This window comes from Lepisma saccharinum, chromosome 6 (genome assembly GCF_977018435.1).
Source record: "Lepisma saccharinum chromosome 6, izLepSacc3.1, whole genome shotgun sequence".
Taxonomy (NCBI): domain Eukaryota; kingdom Metazoa; phylum Arthropoda; class Insecta; order Zygentoma; family Lepismatidae; genus Lepisma; species Lepisma saccharinum.
This window is the reverse complement of record NC_139234.1, coordinates 79463958-79476056: the sequence shown is the minus strand read 5'-3', so window position 1 is coordinate 79476056 and position 12099 is coordinate 79463958.

Genomic DNA, 12099 nt, shown 5'->3' with positions numbered 1-12099 from the left:
TATTGATAAGGTAGGGTAGTGGTGTACCTGTGGTTGAAGCCAATATTTGATCTTGATTGGTCTAAGTGTACCACCAACAAAAAAACTGGTAATAAAATTGTGCAGGAGACAGCATATATATTTTGCCGCCTGGTGTAAATGGTGAATCATATTCTTTGTTGGGGATACTGTACAATTCAAGAATTACGGTATGTTTAGGATTCTCGATTAGGCCAGTTATTTCTTTTTCTGCTGTAAGCAATCTACTTGTTACAGATTCAAGGTGCCTGGCTTGATTTTTATGTCCACAACAAGTTTTTTGTATTGTTGCACAATCTCTTGAAGCTGGGTGGCAAAAACAGACAGAGCATTTGCTTGATTGGATTCCATGGTCCCTAGCTGTTGCTTGATATTAGCTACAATTTGCTGTAAATTTTCAACAACTGCCAATTTTGAATTTTGAGCAGTAAGATCATGGACTTGTCTTATGATATCCTCAAACAATGCATGCAGTTCATTAATATGTTGATTAGTTGGTAGAGTGGCCACTGTCTGAGTAAGTTGTTTGATCTCTGTCTGGATATTCTTGATATCTTCTGATTTCAATATGCGATTCACAGCTCTCTTAATATTTTTAAGTTCCTGTGATGTAGGCAGATTTGATACAGTATTCTGCAAAGATTCCAGTGCCAATTTTACATTATTTAATTCAGAAGCATCAGCCACACCACGCATAGCATCTTGGAGCAGGGTTATGTCTGCCTGAATGGGTGTTGATTGTTGTAAAATTTCAAGCTTTGTTTGGATATCATCGATCAAGTGATGAAAATGAGATAGCTCAGATTCAGTGTTGAGGTTTTCAAGTTTTGTGATCTGTTGCTGGACACTGACAAGGGTATCTACAATACCAGGCAAGCGGGATTCTAGAGTTTCTTGTACACTTGTCAAAGCACTTTGCACTGCTGCTATTGTACCCTCAAGATGGGTTATGGTACTTTGAATTTTTCCAAAATCTTCATATGTTTCAAGTTGCAGCTTAATGTTGGCAACACTCCGAGTTATAGCACTCAAAGCATCAGAAGATGGCAAGTTGTTCATAAAATTTTCAAGTGTCTCAATTTTTTCTTTAACCTCGGCTATGGCATTGTTCAGAGGGTCCAGATTAGGTATCTCCAGTGATTGAATCTGTTCCTTTAGAGTGGAAATCACTAGATCAAAATCTTCTTGTGATTTTATGCTTTTGACAATTGTTTGGAGTTGTGTCTGGACATTATTTATCTGCTCTTCCAATTGTTGTTTCAATTGCTCAGAGTTGGCGGCCTGGGTCTTAAATTTGGCTTGAAGAGCTGCTACAGCCTCTTCTAAACTTTGAAAATTATCCAATGTGGCCAAGTCAGTATATTTTTGAAGCAGCACTTTGAGTTCTGAGTCAATTTTAAGAAGAGGGTCCATGCATTGTGATTGTAAATTTGTAATTTCTAGTTGAAGACTGATATTGAGTGTGGTTTGTAAAGCTTGTAAATCACTTCTTAATTTTTTGACTCTGACATCAAGCATCAGAATCTCATCACTGTGATCTTCATGCCTTGTATGGCCAAATATATCATTAGGCATTTTGTTTTAGTGGTTATTTATTATTGAATATCTAATTCTTAATTCTATAAAAAAAGGTATAAGCTTGTCATAGGATCCTGGGACCTCAATATATAAACAGTCACCAGCAGAAACAGTATATACAGTGCCAGAAATCATGTTTGAGTGCTTAATTCTATAAATATTTCTCCCTATTGAAATCTTGACATTACCCTCGGGGGTTGTAATAAATTGTAATTGACCACCTACAGGTAACTGGTAGTGATTTAAATTATTGTTAAATATGTACAATGTTTTACCTGTTTTATCATCAACATCTGTAAGTATGCTGTTCAGATGAATAATTAACAAAGCACTTAGTTTAGATATTATATCAGAAGAGGGTGCTGGTGTTGGCAGGTCCGTAATAGCCTGTTTTTTGAACCCAAATAAGTTCATAGGCATGTTTATTTATTTCAAATCATGCTTTGTAATTGGGCATTGTTTGCCACTTTTCAAATCACAATGCCCCCATGGTAAAGTATGTATGCCACATGATAAAATGCATCTCTTATCATCATGTGGGTCTAGAGCTACTTTTCTTACAATATTGCTAGTCAACAAGTGATCCACACTTTGAATTCTATTTTCTGATGTTCTGATTAAACTCTGGGTTTTGAGACAATTTTTGTAATCTTTAAATTCAAGCTCTTTGTCTACAGTTACTCTACCGATGCCCTTGGCTTTTTTGGCAACAGCACCACTACATGTTTCAAAACTATACATCTTGGCCCTTAACCCAGCAAATGCCACAATAACATCACCAAGTGTCTCATCTTTTAACTTGCCAGGCACCTTTTTGTTGTGGGGTTGAATCTTTGTATGTTCACTGGTATCAAAATATTTAAGCAATTCAGGCTGTGATATATCTTGATAGACATCTTCTGTCTGAATATCAAGGATAAAGCTATCTGTGTCCATGTACATCAGTTTTACACAATCACCATAAAAAGGCTTGAGCACATCATAATAGAGCTCCAGCATGTGTAATTTGGCCAATTCCAATATCACAGCCCCTACATAAATAGGCTTATCAAACTTAATCTTTGTTTTTTTCATGTTGAAGAGTGCCATATGTTCATCATAAATTCTTCTGTAGTTGAAATTAGGCTTTGCTATCAATTTTTTGCTCCGGCTGGGGTCAGTAATTAATTTAACATCACTATGTTTTTTGACATTTTCTATGGTTTTGCCATACACTGAATTGACCATCAATTTAAACAAAGTCTTATCAAATTGGCTCATTGCAGATGTTCAAAGCTCTGTGTTTGTATCAATATATGGCTTCAACCATCTTGAGTGCCTGAACCTCAAAACTTTGCCAAGTTTGGTCACTTGAACACCATGATTCATTAGGAACTGGAGGTTTTTGTAATATATGACATAATCCTGTTTTGGCTCTAGAGTCATCATGAGCTTCTTCTGTTTAGAGCCAGGTGAACACTTAACCTCAGGAATTGGGGGCAGATCAGAAAATGTCTTGTGTAAATCATCAGGAATTGTCAGATCAACCTCTAAGAACAGGCCATAATTACCGTCATCAAAATCCTGAAGATCTTCAATATTGAAATCTTCAACCCACTCAAGCCCTGCATATGGCAGTTTATCCATCATAGCATAACCATACAGGCTATTGGCATCTACATACAGTATATAATTTGATGGCAGTGCTGGATCATAATTGAGAATATACTTGTTATTTGCTCTGGCATATCTCTGAGAACATTGCACCATGCCTCCTCTTATACATTGCTCCATAAACAGATACATGTCTTGATCCTGGATCAGATCCAATTGCATTTTAGTGTTTAAAAACATTGCAGACCATGCTAGGCCTGGTGCACTGTAAAAATACATTGGATCCAGCTTATAATTTTCCATGGAAGATTTTCTAAATGCCTGAAGTATATCAGCTAAGAGAGTGACATCAAGTTTTAAATATGCCTTGTGATAATCACCAAATGTCTGGCATTTTAAATTGTTCCACATCAACTGGGCATGGTGATAATCTTCATCAGTGATTCCAGATGCTCTGAGTTTGCTGTAGAACTCTTGTTGTGGTGGCAGAGAACACTCATCAAATTTAGAAAAACCTGTAACATAGTCATATGGGTATACACCCTTCCGCCTAATTAATTTCAGGTCCTGATTTGGAAACAAAGCACATGTGATTTTGAATTGATCATCAGATAATTGACTGGCCAGTGTAGCCAGGCTAGCAGACAGAATTCTGTAGGAATCAAGAAATCTTAAATGAATGAGAACACCATTAACTTGAATTATCTTGCTAATAGCAATATATTTCTCATTATTTTCTGCTAAAATATTTAAATTCTGCTTGTCAAACCCCTCGTACCTGATCAAATGATGAAAATCATAATTGGATGCACCATGGCAAAATATAGGGACAAATTTTGGTCTCTGGATCTTAATATTACAGCTATTACACAGGGCCATTTTGAATTTACCATCTGTATGAGAATGGTGTTTCACCTTGATATTTGTATCTGAAAATTCAGAATCACATACCGGGCATTTTTCTGCATTATTGAAATCTTCAATCTGATCCTCTGTTAAAGGCAACATAGGTTTTGATTTTAATAAGATATTAGATGCTATGTCATGGCACTCATTTTCTATTCTATGTGCAAATTTTTTGATGGCATCTGATCCCATGTATAAATATTCTTTACTAACCACACCATCCTGTACAACAACATAATAAAAACTAGAAGGTTCATGTAACTGGTATGATGTAATTGAAGATTCATCAGGATCTGGACTGCAGAATGCAAGGGGTTTGAGGTTTGATTCAAAATCACAGACTATATATGCTGGGTGTTCCAACAAGGCTTCAAATTTTTTGAATTTGGCATTTTCACTTGGATTAGGCATCACCATATGAACAGGTTTATGATTGCCACAGTATTTTAAATGTTCAATTAACTTGTTTTTAGCAATTTCTGTATTCTGTTCACAAACACCATTCACCATTTTTCTACCATCAAATACAGTTAAACATCTTCTACACAACTTGAATATTGTCTTAGATTTGTCTAGTTGTGTTCTAACTAAAGCTTCAAGATTATGTATCAGAGTGTAATGATATGTGCCATCCTCTTCAATTAAGAGCAGATCAATCGGAACAGCAGAATCATCATCAAGTGTACTGATTCTGAGAGGTGCTATCAAGCAATTGCCACGGCCAGTAGAACAAATATATACATTAATAGATAATTGTTTACCATTGATATCCCTGGCCTTTTTTTCAAATTTATCAATATTCTGAACAGACATTGGATATTCTAAGCCCTCCATTGCATCATCAAAATCATGTTCATGTTGTTTATAATAAGTTATTCTCTGAGGATTCCTTAAAACTGGATACAAAGCAGCTAAAATACACCACAAAAAGCATTTCTCATCATTATTTTCTATGTTAACCACGGCTCTTTTGTTTTTAATATTGGCAGGTAATAGCAGATATGTAGATCCTTGTAATGGGTTAAATTTAGAAATATTAACATAGAGCTTGTGTGGAGATCCGCATAGGCTCCATCCTGATTCTTTTGCTGCAAATTCAGAATGTTTAATATTCAGTTGCTCTATCAAACTGCTTATTATTTTGTCTAAATTTGCATTTGAATATACAGCTACAGTTTCTGTTATGTAGGGCTGTGTAAATTTTGTGCCATTTGGTTTCTTATATTGTGTAAACAATTTGAGGGACAGCTTATAAGAGCCATTTTGTGGATTTAGAATTGCCTGCACATTAGGATTTATACTGTTCAAAAAATTCTTAATATCACATGTTTGCTCTGATACAAACCGGTAATCCCTAAGTTGGCCATTAAAACTGCTATGGATGGGTTCATAGCGTGGCTGCTTTGCCGGTCTAGCATTAACAGGTGTTTCAAGCCTCCTTTTCAGACCAGATGTAGATGGTTGTGGGGGCAATGTTGATGACTGTGCAGAACAAGTACCCTTATGTTTATATGTGAAATATTCCATGCTATATTTTCTATGGCATTTAGGGCATATTTTAGTGGGAGTTCTGCATTTGTCTGGATTACAATTCTTTTGGTGCTTAGCCCAATTGGGGCTGGATATATTCTTATTGCATTGATTACAAATTTTTGATTTGGCATTTTTGGTTTTGGTATTTATATATAATTTCTTGGGGCTCAAATCAAAAACTATATACTTAATAAAAATATCAGTTGGGTTCAGCAGTGTACTTTGTATATTTAGTGTGTTATTATTTTTGGTTTTGGTATTTATATATAATTTTTGGGGCTCAAATCAAAACTCTATACTTAATAAACCTATGACAGGTTGTAAAGCTGATAGCCTACATGCACAAAGGTAGAATAAGTATTGATCTACTGAAGCACTGACCTATCACAATTGCATGTCTGCACAGGCATGTCGTGGTGTGCATGGAAAGGCAATGACCTAATACCATGTGTCATGTATTGATCTTGTATAACAAACTGGGACAGATATAAACCCTTTGTTCAATATATTAGAAAATTCTGTATATTAAATCAAACAAACCTATAATTCAATTTATACAAATCTGCCATATTTTTGTGGTTTTTTTTAAAAAATAAGAGGAGTACTGCAACAACACATCCGTACTCCTCAGCCACTCTCACAATACTAACTGATATGTGATGCAAAAGCTCTTGCATCATAATTTGTTGCATAATATTGGGTAATAATTTGTTGCACAACATAATGCAAAAGCTCTTGCATTATAATTTGTTGCATAATATTGGGTAATAATTTGTTGCACAACATGATACAATAGAAATAAACCAAAATAGGCAACAAGTGGGCCGAAAGTGGGTAAACCGGAAGTGGATCGAAATGGACCGGAAGTGGACCGGAAGTAAATATGTGTGGGTGTGGGTGGGTGTTGGTGGCTTTTTGTCTTAGTTTTAAGTGTAGCAAAAACAATATCAAGAAGGGCCATATTTTTAACAAGCTTATGGACAACAATCTCACAGATGTAGCTTTTGTAAGTGTAGGCAAATCAATCTGAGGGGGCTCATACTTTCACGGGAAATTCCCGAGGGCATTTTTACAAAAATCTTGGGTTAGACAGAGTACCACACTTGAGCAATAAGCTCATATGCACATCTTGAGCTAGTTTTAAGTGTAGCCAAATCTGCCTGAGGGGGGCTCATACTTTCTCGAGTTTATATTATCACAAACCCCACTACTCACCTTGTTATACAATTAATCCAGATGAATATCTCTTTGATTATTAATTTCCATGAGAGCGTCAAATTCAGAGTAGATAACACAAGTCACAGTAGATTCCAAAGCCGATTTGAAGTGGACTTCCAAGCTAACAGCCCCTTGCCGTTGAAGACTGCAGTGGGATATGGCACTTGCAGCTGCGTCTGGTGTTATGTCGAAAACAAGTAATGTGTATCCCTGGGGGTATTCCTCACGCGATATATTGTTTCCTTCATCCATATAGTGTATCCCTGTTCCAGAGAATAATGTGTGATGTGCTGTTATGTACTTGTTGTTTTCAAAGTCTGGTTGAAGTGGTTTGCCGTGAATTTGGACTCCATCAACATATAAAGTAAAGAAGTTGTAATTGAAATGTTGAAAATTGAATGGGTTTGTAGACAGAGTGCCGTTGAATGCATCGTTGGTAACAAACCCCACAACTAATCGTTTCGGAAGACGTCCAAGTATCACATTGTCAATTGTTTTTGAAACAATATCTTTTGGAATAGTTACAGCTTTAAGTTGTACTCTTGTTAGAGGGTATTTTGCTGTATGTTTTTGCAATATACGATTGTGACTAAGTTTGATGGATGAACTGACCGATACTTTTCTCACATATAGTGTAGCATCCAGAATTTCCACTTTGCCTTCACTGTCATCTAATCCCATCAAGCAGAAAGTGTTTTTCGAAGGAATCAGTTTTATTCGCATTTCCACTCCATTGATCAAAAATTTCTCTTGATTGAAAATATCAGAATGCAAGTAACCAAACATATCAAATGTTTTACTCTGTTTTGTTAGTTGGTTACGTTTTGTAAAGCCTTTGTTGTCTTCCGAAACGTTATCAAAAGCGCCTGCTGTATCCTTGTACCACAATGCACTTTGGAGATGAGATGATTTTGCAGATATGTCATAGTTCAGTGCTTTTTCAAAATAAGACCTGTATGGGTGCATGTGAGATGGAAACGAGATGAGTTTGTTATTTAAGTAGATTTGTACTTCGCTGAACATTGCATTGAGAAAATCATTGACAGGCCCAATTGTTTTATCTGTGGGTAGCAATAACTGACCATTCGCTTTTACAATTCTGGCATCTATATTCAACATTGTGTGTGCTAAATCCATATAATCATCACCATGTCCAGGTATTACAAACTCGGTGGGGGCATTATCTGCCAGAGAACTAACAGGTTTGTATCCGATGGTGTGGTGTTCTAAGATGTTTGTCTGAGTAGGTTTTACCGAGAAAATATCCAATTCACTTTTAAAACACTCACATGATTTCTCCCTAATTAGCGCCATATCTAATCAAAAATATCTGATGTTATTTGAATTTTCTTACGGTTGCGTTTGGTTGTTTTCTTGGTGTTTGTATTGGCACTGGATCTCTTCTTTCTCTGAGCGGTCCTTCCAGTTCGCTGTCCCGAAGCAGAGTGATTCCTTTTGAAATGTTTATGCCCCTGATAACCTGAACCAATCATTTCTTTTAGCTTTGTTTCAGCTTTTCTTTTAAGATTTGATCTGGCATCCGAAATTCTGGATTGTAGTGACTGTTTTAGGGGTGTTTTGTCTACAACATCACCTAACACATTTACCCCTGTTTTTAACATTTCTTTCCCTATTGCTTTCGCTCCTTTCTTGATAAGAGGCAAAGCTGACCGAAAAAGTCCTCCAAGAAAACTTCCAATGTCATGTCCTTTTTGATAGGCAGCATCGTAATATATGTTACCCACACCAGATCCAGCTTGTTGGTGGTAGTATTGAAAATATGGGTCATTCATAATCAGAGCTTTTCACCACAACATCTAAAATGAAGTTTCAAACACACTAGTCCGAAGGAGAATGGGATGTGTGCACCAGTGCTGTCCCTTAAGTCAATTTCTATTTGTTCGAAATTATGTTTCTGCACTGGGATGTAATGTGGTGAATCGAAAATTTGCACACCATCACTTCCAAAAGTATGTTCCATAGGATTAATGTTTATAATACGTATTAGAGGGGCCATAGCATCTCCCACCATATGTGATTCCACAATATCTGTGTAAATATACATCTGGGAAGGAATCTCTCTCACAACATTTGGAGGCGAGCGTCCAATTTTTACTTCTGATAGATCATCGGTCAGTTTAAAACCTAATATCCGTGCCAGTTGAGGTGACAATCGTACATTTTTGTTTCTCTGCTTGGTAGATATATCAACAGTCACATGTTTGTACGCAGGATGATTTCGGAGACTAAAATTTAATGTTTCAGAATATTTATTGATTTCTGCAACAATGCTGTTTATAGATGCGTAATAGCCTTCGGATATTAGAAGTTCCTTCCATTTGACATCATCCATAGATTTATATTGAATATAGTTGTTAAATTTTGTAATGTTTAGTATTGAATAAGGATAATGCACTTCTACCAATGACATCTCCCATTTGTTGGTGTCCAACTCCACACGGTTCTGAAGCTTTGTGGTGTAATTAGTTAGAGTATTACTTGGGAAATATTTCATGGAACTGTTACTAGGCAAAGTAAGGTAGAAAGCGTTTGCTTTTCTCATGATGTGTTATGAAGGTTATTTGTACCACTGATGAGAATACCTACAAAAATTTATGCCTCTCTCTCTCTTTTTTTGACTCCAAAAACGATGCGCTAATCCAACTGTCAAATAATCTGGAGTAACCTTTCCAATGAAGTAACAACTTTTTACTGGCTCCTTTACCTTTGGTCGCAAGGATTTTATCAATTTCATGCATATCCGGTAAGCGGACCAGTTGCAACTCTTCCGTATAAAATGTTCCATCGATTTTATGTCCTTGTAGATCTTTTAATTCATACACTTGAGGATTTCTTTTCGAAATACGTTCCACCACAAATATTTCTCTTGTCCAATTTTCCATCTAACCTTTGTCAAAGCGTTTTTTGGTTTTTGTTATCCTCACTGTATCTCCTATTTTGAATGGCATCTTCAATGACAATTGTGGACATGAATCAGATTTGAGTTTTTTGTCATACATATTGTGCCATACTTTCAAAACCTTCTCAGGAGTAACATCTGCTGGTGCCATTTTAATACTCGAGTGAATTTTATGATTATAAGCTTTCAAAAGCTTTGGGAGTACATTAACATAACAGCTGGTTCTTTGCTTAGTAAAATACTTCCACATGCGTTCCTTTAAAGTTCTGTTGAATCTTTCAACAATACTAGCTTTAATATGAGGATTCTTTGTTGTAAAATAAATTACATTTTGTTTTTGAGATATTCCTGCACAATACTGTTGGTAAACTCACGCCCTTTGTCAGTTTGTAATTTCAAAGGTTTTCTTTTGCTTTGTTTGAAAATTTGCTGGAAAGCCTTTTTTATACATACACCAGTTTTATTTTTTACAGGGACAGCCCAAGCATGCCTGCTAAAAATATCGATAACTGTGAGTATATATCTGTAACCTTTGTTGTGATTCCGCAAACTCTGCATGTCATTCAAGTCAGCCTGCCATTGGTCATCGATATTATGCACAAAATAGAAGTTTCTCGGAAATCGACGCTTTACAGGTCTATGCAAAGTGTATGCAGTTTGCTTTGTCAACCAATGTTTGATTGTTGACAATGGTATGGATTTTTTTACAGCTTTCCATAGTGTTGAAGCTGTAGAATAGGATGCTGGATGAGATGGATTGTACCAGATATTCTCTAATATTTTTTCGCTCATGGTTTGTATCTTGACCAAACTGGAACAGTACGTTTACGTTTGTGCCCTGGAAATGATGATACAAAAGAAATTGGTTCCTTTTCTTCTTCTTCTTCTTCTTCTGCTTCTGTTAATTCTTTTGCCTCTTCTTGGTTAGCTCCGGACAGCGGAACATGGCGTCCGGGGTTGCCAAAAACAATCTGTTGAATAAACTCCTGTCTCCGGGGGTTTCCAATATATTCTTGAGGAATATTAGATAATGCCAGAGCTCTATTGAACAGTTGCCACCCAACAGGATTGCTTGTTTCTCGTGGTCGAATTATATCCGATACTAGATCGACAATATTTGAGCCTTCAATTTTATTATTGTTAATAAAAACTGCCCCATATTTATCCCAATCAATATTACTATTATGTAAAAGACGTTCATACAACAGTTCGGCTTTTCTACGATACATGCTAGGTGTAGCAGCTAGAATTTCTTCTTTCATATCAGTCAACTTCTCAGTAGATTCTGTAATCGGTAGCGACACAGGTTCTCTTTGTTTTCGAGTAATAGACAGAAATTTTTGGAGCACAATGCTGTAACGATTCCATTTTTCATCATCCGAAAGACCTTTGAGATTCAAAATTACTTGCATATCCTGATCCAATTGCGATAAGGATGTAGACGGTGTAGACATAACAGGATGTCTCATGTTATCCATAAATTCTTGAGGTATTATAACCATTTTTTTGGCATGCTCCATGTTCAGATTTTTTTTTCACTTAAATAAACTTGATAACACACCTCCTATTAAAGGGGCTAATAACGCAGGTAGAAATCCTCCGTGTTGCACTAGTATCTGTTTCTTCTGCTTTGTAGAGTGTCCTTTGGCAGAGAGATTACGTATCACCTTCTTGTACCGGCTCAATCTTGTTTTCTGAGGTGTTGAAAGAGGAACATTCCCTTTTGGAACATTGTAACAACACTCACAGATTGAATTAACTAAGGAAGAATAAGCAGCTTGTAATATCGCTGTGCGAAGAGCTGGTTTAGCATCCGACAAAACTTGGAGCACTTTAGCGTGTTTCACTCTTGGAGCCATGATGACAGAATAAACGACTAGTGATTATGCTTGCTTTTTTTGTAGGAATATATACATAATTGATATCATCGTCGGGAAATATCCGCGACCGAAAACGTACTTCTTCCGGAGTGTTCTGCTTCAGATCAAACAGCAAATATCCATGGGGTTCAGCGGTGGCATTGTAATATGCATCTTTTATAACATTTGGATTCTCCGGGTATACTTGTCTAGATAAATAATTAATTTGGGCTCTGTCTCTTGGATTTTTGAAGCATACAATATAATGACTATTTAAAGATATATCCCTATTCCCTTTTCCCTGATGGAATAGATTTTGAGTGATAAAGAAAAGACTAATATCACGATGATGACACCCTTTTGTGAATAAATCTGACTCTTTGATCGCATTCCCTCATCTGATCATCGATAATAATAAGATGAGGTCCAGAATTTGGCACAAATTGGTCAATATTAGGCATTCCTTCCCGAAAT